The sequence below is a fragment of the Tiliqua scincoides genome, chromosome 2, assembly GCF_035046505.1.
Source record: "Tiliqua scincoides isolate rTilSci1 chromosome 2, rTilSci1.hap2, whole genome shotgun sequence".
NCBI classification, from domain to species: Eukaryota; Metazoa; Chordata; class Lepidosauria; order Squamata; family Scincidae; genus Tiliqua; species Tiliqua scincoides.
The window spans coordinates 51,295,629-51,305,559 of NC_089822.1; the positions used below are offsets into that span (position 1 = coordinate 51,295,629).

The window sequence follows — 9,931 nt, forward strand, 5'->3', positions numbered from 1 at the left end:
CACATCTGACTGAGTCTATGACAAAACAGCACCTAAAAAAGTAAGGGCGCAATCCTAACCCCTTATGTCAGTGCTTTCCAGCACTGGCATAGAGATGCCAATGGGACATGTGCTGCATCCTGCAGTTGGGTGGCACTCACGGAGGCCTCCTCAAAGTAAGGGAATGTTTGTTCCCTTACCTCAGAGCTGCATTGCCCTTATGTCAGTGCTTATGTCAGGGGTTAGGATTGCGCCCTAAGAAAATTAAAAGAAAACAGGAGAAACCCCTTGTAAGAATGTGCAAAAATATAGTATTTTGAATATTTTGAATAGTATTTTGAATAGTGTACACTTCTTGTTCATGCAGGTGAGCAAAGCTGTTTTGATTTGACTTCCATCAAATCAAGGAGCAAATGAAGGTTTTCCAGAGAAATTGTGGGAGAAAAGTAGCTTAATGTTAATTCAGTTGTTATTCTTGCAGAAGAATATAGCCCAAAGAGACTATTACAAGCTACAGATCTTAAAATAGCAACCACCATTTCAAATCCAGCTGTGGGGAGCCTCAAAAAGTGTAAAATTATTTTAATTGAACAGACGGGACTGCAAGAGGTCAGTATAAGAAGACTGTTTTAAATGCCAATATAGAATCAAAATGAGAATGGATCCAATTTAATGGAACTGAAGTTAGAAGAATAAGTTAAAGACTTTTTTGATGTTCTTGCAGATGAGAAGAAAGAGAGCCATGAATAGCATTTACAGTGCTATCCAGGGCCGGCCCAGGGCATGCTGTGGTACTGGCACACACTCCTCACTGCATGCTATGGGTTGGCTAGCGACCAGGCAGTGATGGAGAGGTAAGTAAAAAACATTTTTACTCCCGTACTCTGATATGCAGTGGTCCACAGTGGGCCAGCTCTTTGGCTGGTCTAAATCTGAGTGGGTCCAAGGACATAAGAACAGCCCCACTGGATCAGGCCATCTAACGAACTGGCTCAAAGTGTTTACCAGCAATTAGAGATACCAATATCAACAAGGTAGAAATGGGTGCAGGGCCTTCACCTTAGCCAGGTGCAATGTATTTCCCTCAGCTGTGCTGTACAGAAAATTAAATAAGACCCCGTATAACGAAAGGTGCTGTAGATGTGAGTCAAGCAGCATTGAATCTTTGTCCCACATGATTTTGCATTGTAAACTCTATCTAATGGCCCCCAATAAATATTTAGCTCCTTATCTGAACAAGTGAGCAGATTGTTTGGACGAGACTCAATTGAAGCACCTGATAATATAATAATAATATAATAATATACAGTATTTATATACCGCCTTTCTTGGTCTTTATTCAAGACTTTATTCAAGGCGGTTTACATAGGCAGGCTTATTAAATCCACGCAGGGATTTTTACAAATTGAAAGAAGGTTCTTTCTTTCAAGAACCACTACATTCAAGGTGTTACACTCCGATCTGGTTTAGCATTCTGGCCTCCATCCTCCCACGCTCCGAGCAGATGGAACAGCTCAGCTGCAGCTTGCCAGCTGCTTCAAGGTCGCACGGTGCCGGTGGCCTCGAACTGGCGACCTTGTGGATGTTAATCTTCAGGCAAATGGAGGCTCTACCTTCTAGACCAGACCTCCTGCCCTGATGTCTTCTGAGGACCTGATTATAATTGAGACAATTATAAAGCATCTCTGGAAACACTGAAGTTCGGCTAATAGCATTGAGAAATGGGTGGTTACATCAGGGAATTATTCTTTGGGTTTGTGAACTGTCTGTTTGTATACGTGTGTATATATTATGACAATAAAGGTTCTGATTACTAGGCAAAAATGGCTACTTTCTCTAAATGACTAGCAGCCCTTTAAGGATGCTAGTGCATCACAAGATCCTCCTCGGTGACTGGAGCTGTGCTTCGGTCTTTTCTGGAGGGCTTTCTGAAGCCCACAGAGGCACGTATCCACCAGCTGCCTCTACGAGCTTCAGGATGGCCCAGAAGCCCCAAAGGGCTTTCCTGGGTCTCAGAATGCCTTATGTAGCATAAAAATGTCACTTAACTGGAAGTTGCTGTCTTTCGGCCGAAATAGCCATTTTGAAGCCCGCAGAGGCAGTGGGCAAATGCTTCAGAAAGCCCTCTGGAGGTGACTGGAGGGCAGCTCTGTTCACTTCCAGAGGGCTCAGGTGGAGGCAAGTCTGGCTCCATGAAGGTCCAGGCAGTGGCGTCCCTAGAGTTTGCGTCACCCGGTGCGGGATGCCATCGTGTTATCCCCATGCAGTGGGCGGGGCAACACCCCAGGTGGTGGGCGTGGTGATGTACCATCACTCCATCCCCACTGATTTTCTGTCTGTACCTGTTGATAGAACAAAGATAGAACACATTCTGCATGAAATTATGCATTGATTGATATATAACATGCTGGTATTATTCTTCCAAACTGCGATTTTAGTGATTTTGATCACTAGTGGTGTCACCCCCCCCAGGTGTCAACTTACTAACACCTTACTGCAGCAGTTACTTTAGCACTGGGACCCACTTTTTAGAATGACAATCTGTCCAAGACCCACCAGAAGTGATGTCATGGTGGACATCATCAGGCAAATTAAAATAAATAAGTATACATTATTAAAGTAAAGCAAATAATTACATAAGGGGAAGCCAGCCCTGTTCCACCAAGTGAATTTCCTCTATAGCCTGCCTGAAATAATATCCCCCCCCCAAAAAAAAAAAAAAAAAATCAGTAAGGCAGTGGTTCTTAAACTTCCCGGGAGATTTACTCTTGGGGTAAGTCTTTGCGGGGGCGGGGTCAGGGACAGCAAAGCAATCCCCAGGATTACGCCCCTGTGGGGGGAGGGGAGCTATTTTTTAACAAACCATACATGTTCCCAGGGTCTAGGAGGTGTGGGGAGCCCTGCAGAGAGCTTGCAGGGCTCCCTGTGGCTTCCAAACAGTGAAAGTTGCAGGTGCGACAAACCTGAAATTCCACTTCCGGTTTAATTGTGCCTGCAACTTTCACTGCTTAGAAGCCGCGGGGAGCCCTGCAAGCATTCCATAGGGCTCCCCACACCCCCTGGAAGCATGTATGGTATGTTAAAAAATACCCCCCTTCCCCTGCAGGGGTGCGATCCTGGGGATCACTTTGCTGCTTTCCCCCTGCCCCTTAAAGGGAACTGGGCATGGTTACATGAGCTAGTGGGTTGCAACCCACCAGTTTGAGAATGACTTCAGTAAGGATTTCAGCCCTACCCAGTGCCCAGTTCAATTTAAGAACTTCTGTTTAAACCAGATCACTGTCAGGATCCACCTGGCTTTGCAAGTCTCAAAAAAGTTCACCTTATCAGCTGAAGCCTCTGTTTTGATACTTTTTAGTTGGGGGGGGGGGGAGGCTGCCTTCTGGAACATTTGTTGAGCTCTAGTTCCATCAGCTCAGGACCATTCTAGTGGCTTCACATTCCCCTTTGCCTGGCCTGACGACCAGCCAAGGCACATTTGCTTACTCGTGAGTAAACGCAACAGTGAGGCTTAGTTTTGCTTTCCATAGGGCTCAATACATTCATCTGCTTGGAGGGTGGGACTTCTTTCTCAGGTGTTTTTGGGCATTGCATTCATTGGATTAGGACCATTCTGATGTCATTGGATTTGTCTCAGCCTGTCCTTTCCAATGGACTAAGGCAAGTTCGCCTACTCACGAGTAAACATGCGAAACGGCTCAATTTCACTTTCTATAGGGCTTCATGCATTTTTTGTTCTCCAGTTTTTTGGCCATAACATTGATAGAAAGGAGATATTTCACTCCGGTTTTTTGCATTGCATTCTGCTCAAAATTCTGCATCCCACAGTATATAACATGATGGGATTACTCCTAACCACTGTGATTTTAGCATGTCACCCTCCCAGTGCACATCACCCCCCCGTGTACATCACCCAGTGCGGCCCGCACCCCCTGCACCCCCTAGCAAAGCTACTGGGTCCAGGGGACCCACTTTGAGCCAGATCCGCAGATGCAGAATTTGTTGATATGGAGGCCCCAGCTGTAATAATAATAATTATTCATATTAAATAAATAAATAAATAAATTTCTAGATCACTTTTTTGATTTAGTAAATCTATGCTGGTCACTGTTGTCATTTTAAGAAGTGGGTCCCAATGCTAAAAAGTTTGGGAAGCATTACTCTAAGCCAGTGTTTCTCAAACTGTGTGTCAGGACCCACTAGGTGGGTCGCGAGCCAATTTCAGGTGGGTCCCCAATCATTTCAATATTTTATTTTTAATATATTAGACTTGAAGCTACCTTGGTATGTGACTGCATTTGGGGAAATGTTACAGACCTGTACTTTTAACAAGCTACTATGTATATTCTTTTAACAATGATAGTCAATGGGACTTTCTCCTGGGTAAGTGTGGGTAGGATTTCAGCCTATGATTGTTAAAACTCTTCCTGCTTGATGACGTCACTTCCGGCCATGACATCACTTCCGGTGGGTCCTGACAGATTCTCATTCTAAAAAGTGGGTCCCAGTGCTAAATGCGTGAGAACCACTGCTCTAAGGAGTTAGAGCCCTGGATACTTCAAACACTGCCTTTTGCCATATGAAGCACCCAGTCCATACTGTTCAAAGGAGGCACTGCTCTGTATGATGTCATTGATTGGCAGACACACAGGACAGATTCTTGCCTGTGATAGCTTCAGGGAGAATGGGCGGTCTCCAGCCTCTTTGCTTTTAATAAGGTGTTCAGGGCATGGCAATTCTGCCCAGGTTTAGGGTTGCAGACCTGAGCTGTTCTGTATCTGCTGCTGCAGTATTGCATCTCTCTCTCTCTCTCTCTCTCTCTCTCTCTCTCTCTCTCTCTCTCTCTCTCTCTCTCTGAAATGTTCAATGGTTGAATCTGTTTTTATAATAAATTATTTTAATGTTTTTGTGTTCTTTTTTTTGGCTGCCTTGGAACTATTTAGTAAATAAATAAATAAATTAGTAGAAGGGAACCCTGACAATGCCTTGTTTTGAGTCTAGGCACGTCCATTTCCTTGCATCCACTCTCTGGCTAAATGCACCGTTCCTCTGGGCAGACATCCTTTTGATGCTAGAACATAATTGTGCACCTTGATAAACATTAAGTAATCAGTTGACCTTGGAAAACTTCAGATAAAAATGGGGAGTATTTGCCAGGGTCAATTATGTAGCTGCTCGGTGTTCAACAAGAAGGAAATATAGTGAGCATCTGTGAACCACTGTGCATTGTGCAGTACAGCTGGTGTAGTGTGGTGACCAAGAGACTGAGGGCCCAATCCTATCTAACTTTCCAGCACCAGTGCAGCCACAATGCAGCCCCAAGGTAAGGGAACAGACGTTTCCATACCTTGAGGAGGCCTCTGAGACTGTCCCTCCACCACAGGATGCAGTGCACACCCCACTGGCACAGCTGCACTGCCCCTGGAAAATTGGATAGGATTGGGCTCTGAGCTGAGAATCAGGACCTCTCTGGTTGAATCTCATCTCTGCCCTGAACTGATTAGATGGCCTTAGGCAAGCCACTCCCTCCTAGCTTCAGCTGCATATGGGGATGATGGCGACAACAATGATGATGATAATGCAGGCAGGAGGTCTGGTCTAGAATGTAGAGCCTCCGTTAACATCAGAAGGTCACCACTCAGCATGGTATCTTAATCGATAATCCCTTCTCATGCCTGTTTATTGACCTTTGCATCCCACTTTGCCTCTTGGAAAGTTTTGGTTCTGCGCAAGCTCCAAGGACATGCTTATGCTGATGTTTTTAATCATCATTCCATTCCCACAATATAACTGTATAAGAGAAATGGCAGCATAATAATCTAACATAATCTTCAGTTCAATTAAAGCAGGCAGTTCTATTAAGTTTTGTATTTACATTTACTAATGTTATAGTAGACAGTTTAAGCTAATTTACTTATTTATTCCTCCAAGGACTCCTAGTGGGTCCTAGCAGGCTGGAGGTCTGGTCTAGAGAGTAGAGCCTCTGTTAGCCCGAAGATAACATCAGAAGGTCACCAGTTCGAGGACACCAGCAGCTCCCTGATTGGCTGAGAGCGGCGAGACCTTAAAGCAGCTGACAAAGCCCAGCTGAGTGATTCCACCTGCTCTTGGTGTGAGCAAGAAGCGTCTTGGCTGCCCTCCATGTGAGAGATGGAGCTGCTTGTCAGCCTGCATGGGAGAACTAGAGGCCAGAAGTGAGACCAAACCAGGAAGATCCATTCTGAATGTTGTTGGTTCTTGAAAGAGAGAACCTCTATGATTGTAAAAATCAAATGCCTGCCTATGTAAACGGCCTTGAATAAAGTCAGAGGAGTAATCCGATGACCAGAAAGGTGGTATTTAAATACCGAGTTATTATTATTGTTGTCATAATGCCTTACAGAGCTGTTGTAAGACAATATCAAGGCAATATTCTTTGCCTATGGAAACGTTGCATTATTATTTCGGCTGGAGATACAGTAGATTGAATGTACTGCCTTGGTGATTGGTGAAAGAACTAACATTGTTCAGAGCAGTTAATTTAATTTCCTTGGCTTTGTGCATGAAGATGTGGTGGTGGTTTCCAACAAAGAAATTCATTAAACAGTTTGCACAGCTAAATAAATAAATAAATGGTTTGTGTCCTCAAATGGCTCACAATTTAAAAGAGACGCAGAAAGAACACTTGCAACTATCTGGGCTAGTCTGTCCATTAGGTGAGATTATGTGGGTCAGTGGTGTGCCAGAGGCCAGCATGTCACCCCCATGATGGACCTCCTCCCATGCAGTGGGTGTGGTGATGCACCATTGTCCTACAACTGCTGGTTTTTTTGACCATAACGTTTGATAGAATAGAGCAGTGTTTATCAAACTGTGAGTTGGAACCCACTAGATGGGTCATGAGCCAATTTCAGATGGGTCCCCATTCATTTCAACATTTTACTTTAAATAGACTTGATGCTACCATGGTATGTGACTGCATTGGGGAAATGTTACAGATCTGTACTTTTAACAGGCTACTATATATATGCCTTTAACAATGGTAGTAAATAGGGCTTACTCCTTGGTCAGATTGCAGCCTAGTATGATTAAACATTTTCCTGCTTGTAATGATGTTAGTTCTGGTCATGACATCACTTCTGGTGGGTCCTGACAGATTCTCATTCTACAAAGTGGATCCTGGTGCTAAACGTTTGAGAACCACTGGAATAGAGGAATTTCAGTGCAGTTTGGTTCATTGCATTCTGCATGAAATTATGCATTGAACAATATATAACATGATGTATTTTTTGAAAATACCAAGATTTTTAATATTTTGGCCAGTAGTGTCACCCCCCTGCGCACGTCACCCAGTGTGACCTGCACCCCCCTGACACCTCCTAGCAATGCCACTGATGTGGGTTAAATCAGTAGCAAATGCAGGCGGGGGGGGAAAGGATAGCAGATTAGAGGTCACCTTTACTCTGAGTCTGCCATCACCACCCCTTCTCTCCAGCCTGCTATGGATGAACCCACACTGATCTGCTTTCTGGTTTGACTGACAGCGGCTGCATAAACAAAGGAGCTCTTTTATTTGTGCGGTCCCTTTAAATCAAAAGTAGATATCTTGCATGGACCCGAGGCAGCATTTCAGCTTATGTCACCACTGCAGTCACTAAGAAAGACATCATGCTGGGGTGAATAGGACCAGCTGCTCTCCCCCTGCCAAAGAGGAGCACCAATGTAAAAGAAGTGCCTCTCTGCCCAGTTATGAATGATAAAACACAAACCAGAATCAAGAACAGCTTCCCTCCCCTCTTTCCTTCTTTTGCCTTTTTCTTTGTTTTTTTCCTCTAGAATCTCGAAAGGCCCAGGCAATAATTCTTCAAAGAATGTATAACATTTAAAAACCACTTCTTGGTAGTCTGCCTGTGTCCTCAAATGTTCCTGCAGATAGCATTTTAAAACTCCTGGAAGCAAGGGGTTCCTAATGAAAACTCAACTTCGCTTAGTAATGGTGGCACATAATAATATGAAGGTTGTGGAAAATGCCCGGCTAATGAATATCAGTACGATGTGAATGATAAGGGCACCTTTGAAAAGTCTCCATGCTGCAGTAGATTTATATTGCTAATTACAGTGAAAGTTACACAGGATTCCATGGACGTTACCTCTTTCACCCCCAGAAATCAGCACTGCCTCCTTATTAATGAAATGGAATATAGAACAATATCCATCTCCCAGGTCTCATTCTACTCATTTCATACATACTAATGAGGAGGAGCTTCTGAAGCTTGTGGTAGGAATCATTTATTCAGTGGCAGGAAAAATAACATCAGGACTCGGGGCCCCCTGCTGACTTTGCACACAGTTCTGCTAGATTTATATTGGCCAACTGATAAGTAACTGAATACATTAAACAACGGGCTTGTCAGCGAAGGTTTACAAGTGGCTCCTTGTTTCCCCTGCCTGCCTTGAGGAGTCTTGGGTGAAGGGATTAGGGGAGACTGGCCGACTATTTAAGCCTCTTCCCTTTGTGTGTCACCCTCTGGTTCAAAGATATCCTCTCCAAACAGAAACTAGAGCAAAGTTCTCATCAATCATTAAAAGTCTTCGGTGGTGACAAGCTGGCAGTTGTACAATGTAATGTCACTTTTTTTTTTTTTTGCACCCAGAAAGTATAGCAGAAGATACTTAGCAGTTTGCAACAATGTGCTACACGGTCTGCATGCTAAGCAAAGAGAGAGAAAGAGAGAGAAGATACAGGCTATCTTCATTCCTTCCCGCCGGCTGCCCTCCCAACAAGTCCCTTTAGAAACAACACTGAGAAATGCAGCACAATTGCGGCTGCTGCATGTATAGACAAGGTTGCCCAGTCTGAGTCCTACAGCACTGTCTTTTGATTAAACAGCAAGTCCTCAGGCACAACACAGCCCAAATTAAACACTTCTAGATATCACAGATTCCAGTAGGAATGCTAAGTATGTGTTTAACTGCACAATCCTATGCATGTCTATTCAGAAGTAATTTCCATTGTGTTCAATGGGACTTACTCCCAGAAAAGTGTGCATAGGACTGCAGCCTGCCACAATCCTATCCACACTTACCTGGGGAGTAAGCCCCATTGACTATAATGGGGCTTACTTCTGAGTAGACAAGCCTAGGCTTGGGCTCTGAGGCTGCAATCCCATCCACACTTACCTGGGGTATAAGTCCCATCGACTAAAATGGTACTTACTTCAGAATAGAAATGCATAGGTTTGGACTCCAACTCTTATCTACAGAAAACAGTCGGACTTGAAAGTGCTTAACTTTGGCTGGATTGTGCTATTCTTTTTGAACTTTGGGAGTATATGATACACAGAGTATATGTATTATGTGCCAGGCAATGTACTATAGTACTACTGAATTGCAGCACATACAGTAGTGTACAGTGCAAACTTTGAAATAAGGAAATGCAATGTAGCATTTAGTTTTTAAAATGAAAGAAAAGATTGCTATCAAACAACAAAATAAATCTGTAATACTATTAACAAAAAGGGCTCAAGGATTGAACTGTGTTATCAAGATACAGTACTGTACATTGTGTCTCTGGTTATGCCCTGGGATAAGTGTGAGCTTTTCCAGGCTATAAGAATTATGTGATCAAAACAGTAATTTGCTGTAACTGGTTTGAAAAGTTTGCTTTTGAATCGGAGTGCATTTCCCTTTGCTCCAGCCTGAGTTATACAGTATGCTGCCTGTGATTTCTTTCTGCCCTGAAGATAGTTTTGCTTCTGACACATCTGGTTGATTTGATTTCAGCTGTAATTATCTCTTTTGACATAAGGGCAAATATTATTCATGCCCACGCTGGTGCTTAGAAAAGCCACAGTTGCAGAGTTTCTTTGAATGGCAAGAAAAGTTCAGCCCTTTTTGTACAAGCCAGGCCCCTTGGACTACACTGTGCACTCTTTGTGATATGAAGCAACCGGGCTGGATGTGGATTTTAGCT

The 9,931-nt window shown here is 43.7% G+C and overlaps 1 long non-coding RNA gene across 1 annotated transcript; it reads left to right on the top strand.

Annotated features, from left to right (window-relative positions):
- Positions 1-355: 355 nt before the first annotated feature.
- On the top strand, positions 356-6,530 carry LOC136639227 (uncharacterized). Its single transcript, XR_010793654.1, has 3 exons — positions 356-588; positions 704-833; positions 5,911-6,530. It is a non-coding gene; the product is annotated as an uncharacterized lncRNA (long non-coding RNA).
- The last annotated feature ends 3,401 nt before the right edge of the window (positions 6,531-9,931 follow it).